Raw genomic sequence first — 12,330 nt, 5'->3', positions numbered from 1 at the left:
TGTAATGGTTGTTGAACAATTTTCTTTTTTCTGTCTTAAACAATAGTATGCTTAGGATATTAGGATACATGGGTGGAGGGATCTTGACTTTCCAAGACGAAGCCCATGTAATCTTAACTTTTGAACATCTGGCAGTACTTGGGTGGAGGGATCTTGGTTTGTCAAGACGAAACCCGGGTATTGCCTTTCTAGTTTCCTGCACTTTATGATTAGTAATGATATAATCTTTTGGCTTTAAGTATTGTGTTCAATAACTTGTAATTGTTAGTTGGAATATTAGATGTCTTTTAATTTTCTGAAATAACTTATGTCGAGGATAATATATTTTGAAAAGATGGTTCCAAAATATTTTTACCATTTTGAGAATAATGAATCCTGATCAAGAAATGTTTTAATGATTATAAGTTTTTAGAAAACATAAAAAGGATTATCAGGAACTGATAAAAAATACCTTAAGGACAATGTATCCTTACGCCTTGTGTGAGTTATCACAATCAAACCACAAGATTATATTTTTAAGTGTAAATCGAGTGATAAAACTTAATGTAAAGAGTACCTTTGTGGAGATCATTCATAAATAATGGGCTTACATGTGATGTCCCCAATCGTTGATCTTTTTAAGTATCAAGCTTCTGGGATTTTGTTAAGTTAAAAACGATTTAGTAACCTTCTTAGCAATATGACGAAACAAAGTTAGACAATTCTGGCGACAAGGCCCATTAACTGGCGATAAAGCCTTTTTACTGGCGACTAGGCCTTTACTTAAGAGACATGAAAATGTCTAAGCTTGAGATAAAACTGGGGAATGTCCCAAACGTATGGGCATGAATATGCCAAAACTTTAGATAACACGAAAGTGTTATAAACCTTAGATAACATGAAAATGTTATAAACCGTTTGTGTGACACGTCTGCCACTTATCTTAAGGATTCGGTATATAGCCAACAACAGACGGATTGTCAGCTGGTCTGGTTAGCCTGCCTCGAACTATACCCGAATCATCGTACGCTCCAGGCGTCGTTAGAAAGGTGAAGACCTTTAAACCGTTTGTGATATCCAGGATATCTTATTCGTGCGCCCCTGGCGTTCGTTGGAAAGGTGAAGACCTTTAAACCTTGAGGGATATCAGAGATATCATATTCGTTTGGGAGGTGATCAGCCTCTAACTGTTGTCGAGATAACATATTCTTAGGATAACTGCAAAACACTAAGTTCTTGATGAGGGGTGGGTGTTAGCCTGGCTAACACCCCTCCGATTTTTAAGTCAGTAAACTTGATTTAGAAATAATAGAGTTAAAAAATGTAAGAATAGATAAGAAAACATACCTTCCTCTTGAGGATACCAACACACTAGTTAACTGTACTAACAGAAATACGCCTTGAGGTGGATAGCGTTCCAGGCTCTTGGTATAGGAACACTTTCCATAGTGATTAACCTGTAGGCCCCTTTACCTGCTTCTGAATCGATCAGGTAAGGACCTTCCCACTTTGGAACTAGCTTTCCATCTGCTGGGTTAGTGGTATTCTGGAATGCCTTTCTTAATACCATATCTCTTATCTGGAACCTTCGAATCGTGATATTCTTGTTGTAGGACTTGGCTATTCTTTGTTGGTATGTCGTCATCTTGACCTTGGCTAGATCTCTGAGCTCGTCAATAGTATCCAAGTCTTCAGTAAGGCTTTGGTTGTTGGACTCAATATCTTGGATGATGGTTCTTGCTGTGGGGATCACCATCTCTGTAAGGATAACAGCTTCTGCCCCAAACACCAAGGAGAAAGGTGTTTGTCCTGTTGCATTTTTCGAAGTTGTTCTATCGGCCCAAAGAACAAATGATAGTTCTTCAGCCTATTTTCCCTTCTTGGCCAATTTTTTCTTTAGATTGTTGATGATGATCTTGTTGCTGGATTTGGCTTGACCATTAGCTTGAGGATGTACTGGAGTTGAGGTTACCATCTTGATTCCCCAACTTTCACAAAAGTTGGTTGTTCTACTACCGATGAACTGTGACCCATTGTCACAAACAATCTCTGCCCGGGATACCAAACCTTGTCAGGTTGTTGCGTTTGATGAATGAGATCACATCCTTTTCTTTCACCTGGACGAATGCTTCTGCTTTGATCCACTTGGAGAAGTAATTTGTCATGGCCAGCATAAAGATCTTTCCACCATGAGCCTTGGGCAGCTTTCCCACAATATCCATTCCCCATTTCATAAATGGCCATGGGGATACAACACGGTATAATGGTTCAGCTGGTTGGTTCAGCTGGCCACGGGGATACAACACGGTATAATGGTTCACCTTGTCACTTGCAGGTCCATACTTGAGATGCTTGGAATATCAAAAAGCACAAGAAGTTCTCAAGGATATACATGAGGGTGATTGTGGAAACCACCCTGGGGGTAGAACCTTATCATCAAAGATACTAAGGACAGGATACTTCTGGCCAACAATGAAGAAAGATGCAATAGATTTCTCCAAGAAGTGTTCAACTTTATGAAATGGACACGGGGATACAACACGGTATAGTGTTCAACTTTCCTTGACCTCCAATTGCTGAACTTCTTTTTCAACTTCTTCAATTATATCTTGGCTAAAATCAGCCACAAAGTCGGCGAGTGCTTGAGACTTGATGGCTGTCCTTAGTTCATACAAGATATCGTATGCGCTAAGTTTCACAGCCCATTTTGCCATCCTACCGGACATTTCCGGTTTTCTCAAAACAGCTTTAATAGGATAGTTAGTCTTTACATGTATAGCGTGAGTTTCAAATTAATGTCTAAGTTTAGTGGAAGCCATTATAACTGCTAAAATTAATTTTTCAAGATAAGAATACCTGGACTCAGCATCTAGTAGACTTTTACTTACATAATATATCGGATGTTGTTGACCTTCATGATCTTTGACGAGGACAGCACTGGTTACATTCCCAGAAATGGCTAAGTACATGGATAATGGCTCACCATCATCTGGCTTCATTAAGAGTGGTGCTGAAAATAAGTATTCCTTTAGGGATACCAACGCCTTTTCTTGCTTTTCTCCCCATTCGAACTTTTGATTCTTCCTCAGGATATCATAGAAGTCTTTACACTTCTCTGAAGATCTTGAGATAAATCTGTTGAGAGCAGTTATTCTTCCGGTCAACCTTTGGACATCTTTGACATTTCTTGGTGATTTGATATCCAGGATATCCTTGATCTGATCTGGGCTTGCTTTTATCCCTCTTTTGGTGACCATATATCCCAGGAATTTTCTTGCTTTGACCCCAAAGTGACACTTGGCTGGATTCAATTTCATGTTGTATTCATCCAGGATATCAAATGTTGTTGCCAAGTCTCTCAGATGATTCTCGGCCTTCTTTGACTTTACCACCATGTCATCTATGTAGACTTCCATCGTGTCCCCCAGTTGGTCTTTGAACATCATGTTGACTAGCCTCTGGTAAGTTGCACCTGCATTTTTAAGTCCAAAAGGCATTGCAGTATAACAGTTTATAGCTGTGGGAGTCGTGAAGGCCGTGTCTTACTGGTCTGAAGGTTCCATTTGAATTTGCTGAAGTCCTGAGGATGCATCCATGAATGTTAGTAGTTCGTGGCAAGCAGTCGCATCCACCATCGAGTCAATGTGTGGGAGTGGAAATGGATCCTTCGGGCATGCCTTATTTAGTTCCGTGAAGTCCACACACACTCTCCATTTTCCATTTTTCTTCTAGACAACAACTAGATTGGCCAACCATTTAGGATATTGGACTTCTCTTATCATCTTGGTTTTGAGCAGCTTCTGCACCTCTTCTTGTATGATAGTGTTTCTCTCAGGAGCAAACTTCCGTCGCTTTTGATGTACTGGCCTGAAAGATTTGTCTATACCAAGTTTATGAGTGATAATAGATTTAGATATACCTGTCATATCTTCATGTTTCCAGGGGAAGGTAGAAGCTCTTTTCTTTAGAAAGGATATTAATTCCATCTCAATATCCTCAGGAATACTTGTTCCCAAACAATACTTTGACTTAAGTATCCTGAGGATCCAAAGATACTTCCTTTACATCCTGCTCTCTTGCTTGCAGGACCTTCCCTGGTTGTTGCTGTAATTGCTATGCTTGAGTAGGATTTGTAGTCCACTTCATTGATGTAGCATAACATTCCTTGGCATCTTGCTGATCACTTTCAATTTTGATGACTCCCCAGGGACTTGGGAGTTTCACACACTGATGGTAGGTCGAGGGTATCGCCTTCATGCTGTGGATCCAGGGCCTGCCTAAAATCACATTACAACAAGATAAAGAGTCAATAACGTAAAATTTTTGTAGGGAGTTAGTTCCCTCAATATATATTGGAAGTTTGATTTCTCCCAAGGTGTTCTTCATTTTGCCACTGAATCCGACAAGAACTGAGGATTTCGGGATAATCTCTGTTTCTGGGATGTCCATTTTCTTCAAGGCGTCCATCTGGATAATGTTTACAGAGCTTCCTCCATCAACGAGTATCCTGCGCACAAAACAGTTAGCTACACATAAAGTAATTACCAAACCGTCATGGTTGGGATCCACAAGGTCACATCTATCCTCCTCATCGAAGGATATGATTCTTTGAGTCGTCAATGTGGAAGTACGGAGAGGTCTTTCTCCGTTATCCATTTTTGTTTCTCCAGAACGTTTCTTAGCCACTGAATACGAGGTTCCGCAGATGTCAGATCCTCCCAAGATGAAGGATACCACCTTAGCTCCAGGTGGTGGAGAAGGTGCCCTTTCAGGTATCTTGACAGGATCCTGGCTTTTGTTCTTGTTTTATCCAAATAGTTCATTCAGGTGTCCTTTGCTGAGAAGGTATCCTATTTCCTTCCGAAGTGCTATACAATCATCAGTGCGATGGCCAAAGTCTTCATGGCATGCACACCATTTTGACTTGTCTTTGTTTGATCCAGGCTTCTCATTCTTCTTAGGCCATCTGGCCTTGTCACCTAAATCCTGCATGGCACAAATTACACCACCAATATCAAGGTTAAAGCAATATTCGGATATTTTAGGATATTCTTCGTCATCTTCCACAGCATTGATCTTGGGATTATCCTGCTTAGAATAAGGCTTCGGTCTGAAGAACTTTTGTGGAGAGTTGGACTTCCTGTTGGTAGATTCGTATTTCGGGATAACCAATTTTCCATGAGCCTTCTTGTCATCCTCCAGCCGAATGTATCTTAGTGCCCTGTTTCTGACTTCGTCAAGATTCTTGCATGGAGTCATGACGAGGTCGTCATAGAAAGGATAATCCTTCCTAAGCCCCATCTTGAAAGCTTCAACAGCAGCTGCCATGTCGAGGTTGGGGATTTCCAAAGCTTCCCTGCTAAATCTGATTATGTAATCCCTTAGAGATTCATTGTTATGCTGAACAATTCTATATAAATCATCTGTCATTTTCTCAAAAGATCTACTACAAGAAAATTGATTATTAAACAAGTTAAATTAAATAAGCAAAGGAAGTGATAGTATTGGAAGAATACTTAATAACCATTTGAGGGCCGGCCCTGTTAGTGTTGAACCAAACCCTTTACATAGACAGGCTTCTTTAATTTCAGCGGGGATAGGGTTGACCTCCATCCTTTCTCTGTATTGAGCTACGTGTTCCTCAGGATCCGTAGTGCCATCGTATAGTTCCATGTTGGGCGTCTGGAATTTCCTGGGGATCTCCACATCGCATATGGGCCAAGTGAACCTGGAAAGTTTGTGACTGCCCGTTGGGACTTCAGCTATGGGACGGATTATCCCGGGGATACTGGAGATCATGTCCTTTATTTTCTGTAATTCCCTGGCTATATCGGGGGATATCCCCTTGTCCTGCACAGACCCACGGTTAGTGTATAAATTAGAATTAAGTAAACTGTTACCAGGATCTTGGTTAGGTCTCTGGTATCCTGAGCTTGGGTGGTTAATTCCTCCATTGATGGTATCCCCAAGATAAGGAGGTGCCTGCATAGGGATGTTATCTCCAACATGCACTTCTGAGGACATCATAGAGTATCCTGATGAAAATATGCCGGCTGGCATGGTTGAGCGAGGCTGCATGTTGACGGACCCTGGCCTCGTTGGTCCGAGTAACTCCGAGGATACCGAAGGAAAAGCTCCCCAGTATCCTGACTGCTGTTGTGGTGGAATCCTTGCCGATTGTGTCCCCAAGGATCCGGGATTCTGAAGGATAGTAGATCCTATAGAATCAAAATCAAGGACCCTGGGCATGATTGGAGTGGCCTCATGCCCTGGTTTCTTCTTGATTCCTTCAATCTCCTTGAATAGCCTTGAGTTGGTCTTCTCTTGCTGCTCCATGTGCGTTTTGACCTGTTTCATCAAAGCAAAAATATCATTGTTAGAAATAACCGGGTCTATCCGTGTGGAGGACCCCGCGAATAGTGGAATTTCTCCTCTAGGCTGAGTATTTTTCTTCGGCAGTGGTGGAGGTCCTAGGTTGACACTTGTAGCTGGAGTGACCACCGGAGCAAAGACTAAACTGGTTTTTGGTTGTGAGGCCATTGTAAAGAGAATGAAGGTGAATGAAATAAACGAGATTAATGGATTAAAGCACCATTAGCCCCACGGTGGGCGCCAAATTGTTTTGGTCAAAAATTGACAATAGTGATTTCGTAACCAAATTAGTAATCGGGACTATGTGCTTATATAAAATGAAAGTAAAAGTACAAATTGTTTTGGTCAAAAATTGACAATTTCGTAACCAAATTAGTGATCAGGACTAGGTGCTTATATAAAACGAAAGTAAAAGTACTCGAACACAATGATTTGTTACGAGGAAAAAACCCGTTATCCTTATGATAACAAGAAAAAAACCCCAGGCGGTGAAAACTATCACCACCGGTTTATTAATAACAAAGGTGATTACAATGGTGGAGCTCAAACTTGATCGTGATTACAGAGAATGCGAGTACTAGTAAGTCTCGTGTGTCTAGAGTGTGTGTTTGATCCATTGTTTTGAGCTCTATTTATAACCAATTAAGTCTAACAAGAAATCCTATATTTAAGGAAACTCCTAGACTAAATCAATTAGCCGTTAATTCTTCTTATCAGCACATTTCCTTATTGGTCACGTCCTAATAACAGCAAGTGCGAGTTCTCGGGTGATCAAGCAACCGTCTTTGACCTGGTAAACATGGAAAGTAGCAAAGATCGTGCTAGTTATATAATGTAATTAGGATACCTGTTACCTTGGAGGATACCGCATCCTAAATCTGTTCTGAACATAACCTTTGCTGAGGATACTGAAAATCCGTGCCCTAACAGGTATGACCTTAAACCGTGCTAGTATTAATGGTGATAATTGATATACCTATGATGGAGGTTGAGGTTTGCTTTAGAGTTATGCTTGAGGGCAAGCAAAAGATAAGTGTGGGGATGTGATGTTCGGGTATTTTGTACATACATTAGTGTGTTAATTATGTAGTTTTTTTATTTAGTATATTGTTAGAACTTTGGTACTTCATACGTGCTTTTGTATTTCAGGTCATTGATCGTTAAAGATGCTAAATTGGAGACTTGTACAAGCATGAAATGATATCTCGGGAAGACCGGAGCATAAATTGAAGTCATAGGAAGTGTTAGAAGGATCCGGGAAGAGTTTGGATGAGAAACCTAATGCCAATGCTAAAACTGAACAATATGGGTTCACAAAAAGCGACCAGGAAGTAAAACGAGCATATCCTGGGCTAGAAAATGAGTTACGTGACCCATAATATATGAATTTCGGGTTTCTCAATGAGAGGAATCCAAATATGAGGTTATCTTCCCTCGCATAGCGCGATAGAATGGTCATATGGCTATCGCGCTACGCGATTGTCCCTAGAATCGTGAAAGTTAGGGTTTTGATTTTATATTTCGTTTTGACGACCCTAGAGGCCATTATTCACTATCCAGACGATTTTTAGAGCAGCAAGGAGGAGAACCATTGATTACAATCATCTCAAGGCCCTGTACATGATCCTATACATCATAACCGAAGCCCGAGAGATGCCGAGACGCGGCTAAATCCTTCGAGTCATACCCGGGATGTATAGTTTGTAGTCTTTCAGTTTATTTCTCATGTACTAGAACAACTAATTGTAATTGTTTTGATGTTAATCTATGAGTATTGATGTTTAGTATGCTCATATAATCAGTTGGTTTAGGTTTATTTCGATCTGAACGATTAGTTTGTCGATTGCTATAATAATTGCTCAAATGATTGTTTTAACCTGTTAATTGTTGTAAGGCCCCGTTACCGGTAGCCCTACTTTCGTGTTGGATTTACTCATAAACGCAGTTCTAAATATCAGAGTTAATTAAAACATTCGCGGAATATAAAAGCTTTCATAAAACATTTCATAACAAAACACGTCTTGTCTTAAAACATCATTTTGTCTTTCAAAATAAACGAAACATTAAACTTAAACGTCTTGAGTCTTCCGTTGCCAGCCTCTTATTCAGTGCCACGTGTCTCCTCAAGCGAGCTGCCTCATCCTACTCACCTGCGTGCATACTAAAAGTCAGCTACGCTGAGTGAGTTCTAGTTAATCATACACTATACAATACAAATAAACTTATATTCTTTCATTCATACTTTCATACTTTCTTTTGTATTAACTTACTTTCATATCTTACGTTATAAAGAGCATTACGCCCTACATTCCTCGAGTATTATTAGGGCTCGGTACCCTCCTTCCTCGAGTATTATTAGGGCTCGGTACCCTCCTTCCTCGAGTATTATTAGGGCTCGGTACCCTCTTTCCTCGAGTATTATTAGGGCTCGGTACCCTCTTTCCTCGAATATTAGTAGGGTTCGGTTCCCTAGTTCTCGAATATTAGTAGGGTTCGATTCCCTCTTCGTTACCATACAACCATACATCATACCTCGAATATTATTAGGGCCCGGTACCCTCTTCGTAACCATACAACCATCCTTTCCTTCTTTTATTAACTTTATCACATTCATACACATAAGCATACATATCATACTTACCTTATACTTAGCATTACAACCTGACAGTACGTGCAATATCCGAAGACCGTTCACGTACCGTCAAGCCATCATTCATACATATCACATCATTCACATAAGGCATACACTTATCTCTTAGGATAAGCGTATTAACAAACATATCGAGTATGCACACAGCGTCGAAAACATAACACATAATTGGGGCTAGAAACTCACCTGAATCCTGTTACGCTCTCCGTTAATAGTTATTCCCTTCTTGAGCTGTGCACGGCTAACTGTATAATATTTACACGTATCAATTAACTACTACTACTCATGTTGTATTTCTATCTTTATATGACCCACAACGAACGGGGGTCCGGGGGCAGCGCCCCTGGCAGCGGGGTCTAGGGGCGGCAGGCCCTAGCAGGGTCCAAGGGGCAGAGCCCCTGGCTGGGGTCGAGCTGCCAGGTCAGCTTGGAAAAATTTTATTTACATTAACTGTCTTAACACATTTTCCATTAGGTTTTTAATAATTTTCTAATCGAACTTGACTTTAGACGAAGTTAAACCTTAGGCGAACTTAGCTTTAGGCGAAGTTAAACCTTAGGCGAACTTAGCTTTAGGCGAAGTTAAACACTTGTAACTTCACTTTTGTTGTCAACAACATCCAACTAGCATAATTATCTGTTTATCGAAGATTTACTCGATTTCGCTTTAACGTTTCTTCGCTAATTCGTAATCATATTTATAAGAGAATTCGAGTAAAAATCAAGTATAAATTCTAATAATTATATTAATGAGATTGCTTTTGACAATGCAAGTATAAAGTTATAAATAGTTTAAACTTTGAATTATTAAAATCTAAGTTTTCTTATAATGAATTCTAGATTATGTTACCAAACCACACTAACGATAGTGACACTAGCCAACGAGGATATCTTTTTCAATCACGTGTGTTTTTTTGGCATGCTTTCGTCCTATGTGCGTATTATAGTCAAATTACTTTATCGGGGATTAAGGTTTTCATATAGGTTACTTTTATGTAATATATATATTTAATACCGAAAGTAGTGCATTCATATTTCATCATAATCAATTATTATAAAACAAATCCCGTCGCGATAAAGTTGATGACTATTTTAGGAAAAAACAAATCCCGTCGCGATAAAGTTGATGACTATTTTAGGAAAAACAAATTTTAACTTTTTCAATTTTTTTTTTCAACAAGAAGAATTTAAAAATTAAAGGCTTGGAAATATAAAAGAAACAAATAGGTTTAGACAGCATTAAATTTGTTTTGGTTCTTTTGGACGTTTTTCATGTGGACCATATTTAATGGGGGCCTTTCCCACACTAGTTTTGTTTTGAGACTAACTTTTGTTATGAAAATGAAAAGTTAATTTAAAAAACATTTGCATATCCATCTGAAAGACATCACTGGAATTTATTATTTGGTTTGTATAATATATATATATATATTTAATTTTTTTATACATATATTTCAGAAACTTCTAGCCCGCCAAAATGGGCCCCTACACGACGGCCCATCCTTGCTTCAGCAGTCACCACCCAGCCGGGCCCAAGATTTGACGCAACTCAGAATTCAAGTGTAGTTTCAAGTTTCAAGTTTCAATGTAACACAAGTCAAGAAGAGCTTTGAATTGAACATTTGCATGTGTCATATATACAACAATCGTTTGTACTTAAAATGTCACTAAATTGATCCTTAATTTTTTTTAGTAAGTCACATCCTCAAATTTGATATTTTTGTGTTTAATTTGGTTTTATCATATGATTCTTTAATGGTTAGTTGGAAGTTGATTTTGGATTGTACACATTCAAAAGCTTAATTTACAAGCTTTTATTGCATGCTATGTATTTTAATTTTCTTGTTTATAATATAAGTAAAGATATAAAATAGCCCTTATAGTTTACTTTTAATTTTGTTAAACCTTATCATTTATAGATTTGTTTAACTATTATTTTTATTATTGTTGATGTTACTGTTACTATTACTATGATTATATTATTGTTATTATTATATTTTTTATTATTATCATTATTATTAATTCGAACACGCTTTAATATTGTTTTTAGCGTTTCACTTTGTTAACCTTTTCTACAAAAACGTTTTATGATTCGGTCTAAATTTTTTGCAAGTAAACACATCGTAACGCCGTCTGCCTTGTCCAACATTTTTACATCTATTTTTTGGTCAGTCTAACCGTCTGTCGCAAACAATTTTTCTTTTCCTGTAAATTGTTAGTTCATCACTACACTTCGTTTTAATATTAGCTTATTAACGCGTGTACATAGTCCAAAATATTTACTTCTACTTTTAGTTCGGTTATTAGTCCCTATGCAACACTATCCTTTCTTTTCATTTGCGTATTGAGTAGCGCTTAGATTTTCATATAACGTGCACACGTTATAAAAAAAAACTCATCTTATGTTATTATTTTATAATCATTTGCCCGGTTAATAATTTGTCACAATAACAATAATATTAAGAAGCTGGCCGTTTTCACATCTTTAGTTATTCCCTTCTTGAGCTGTGCACGGCTAACTGTATAATATTTACACGTATCAATTAACTACTACTACTCATGTTGTATTTCTATCTTTATATGACCCACAACGAACGGGGGTCCGGGGGCAACGCCCCTGGCAGCGGGGTCTAGGGGCGGCAGGCCCTAGCAGGGTCCAAGGGGCAGAGCCCCTGGCTGGGGTCGAGCTGCCAGGTCAGCTTGGAAAAATTTTATTTACATTAACTGTCTTAACACATTTTCCATTAGGTTTTTAATAATTTTCTAATCGAACTTGACTTTAGGCGAAGTTAAACCTTAGGCGAACTTAGCTTTAGGCGAAGTTAAACCTTAGGCGAACTTAGCTTTAGGCGAAGTTAAACCTTAGGCGAACTTATCTTTAGGCGAAGTTAAACCTTAGGCGAACTTAGCTTTAGGCGAAGTTAAACCTTAAGCGAACTTAACTCAGGCGAAGTTAATTAGTTAGGCGAACTTGCTTGCAAGCGAAGTTAAGCTTGCATGCGAAGTTAAGCTTTGCAGGCGAAGTTATGGTTTTGCAGGCGAAGTTATGGTTTTGCAGGCGAAGTTGCCCAGTTCAGCTACGGGTTTTGTTTTTATCAATCATTTTGGCGATTTTAATACCCTTGTTATGGTTCGACATCACCCACTACGTTCCCTAACCGTTTTCGGTTGTATATATATCCCGTATATACTATAAAGCTTGGACCTTTAAGTAAAAACGTTCAATACTACGTAAATTTTAAAGGTCAAGAACATACCTTTAGCGCTCGTTCGATCTTGGTTAGCTTGTTTATGCACTCTAGATCTCGTGTAATAAGATCTAATACCAAC

The sequence above is a fragment of the Bidens hawaiensis genome, unplaced genomic scaffold (assembly GCF_021521415.1).
Source record: "Bidens hawaiensis isolate Kalapana, Puna unplaced genomic scaffold, B.hawaiensis_p1.1 tig00033175_1, whole genome shotgun sequence".
Taxonomy (NCBI): Eukaryota; Viridiplantae; Streptophyta; class Magnoliopsida; order Asterales; family Asteraceae; genus Bidens; species Bidens hawaiensis.
This window is presented reverse-complemented; position numbering follows the sequence as displayed.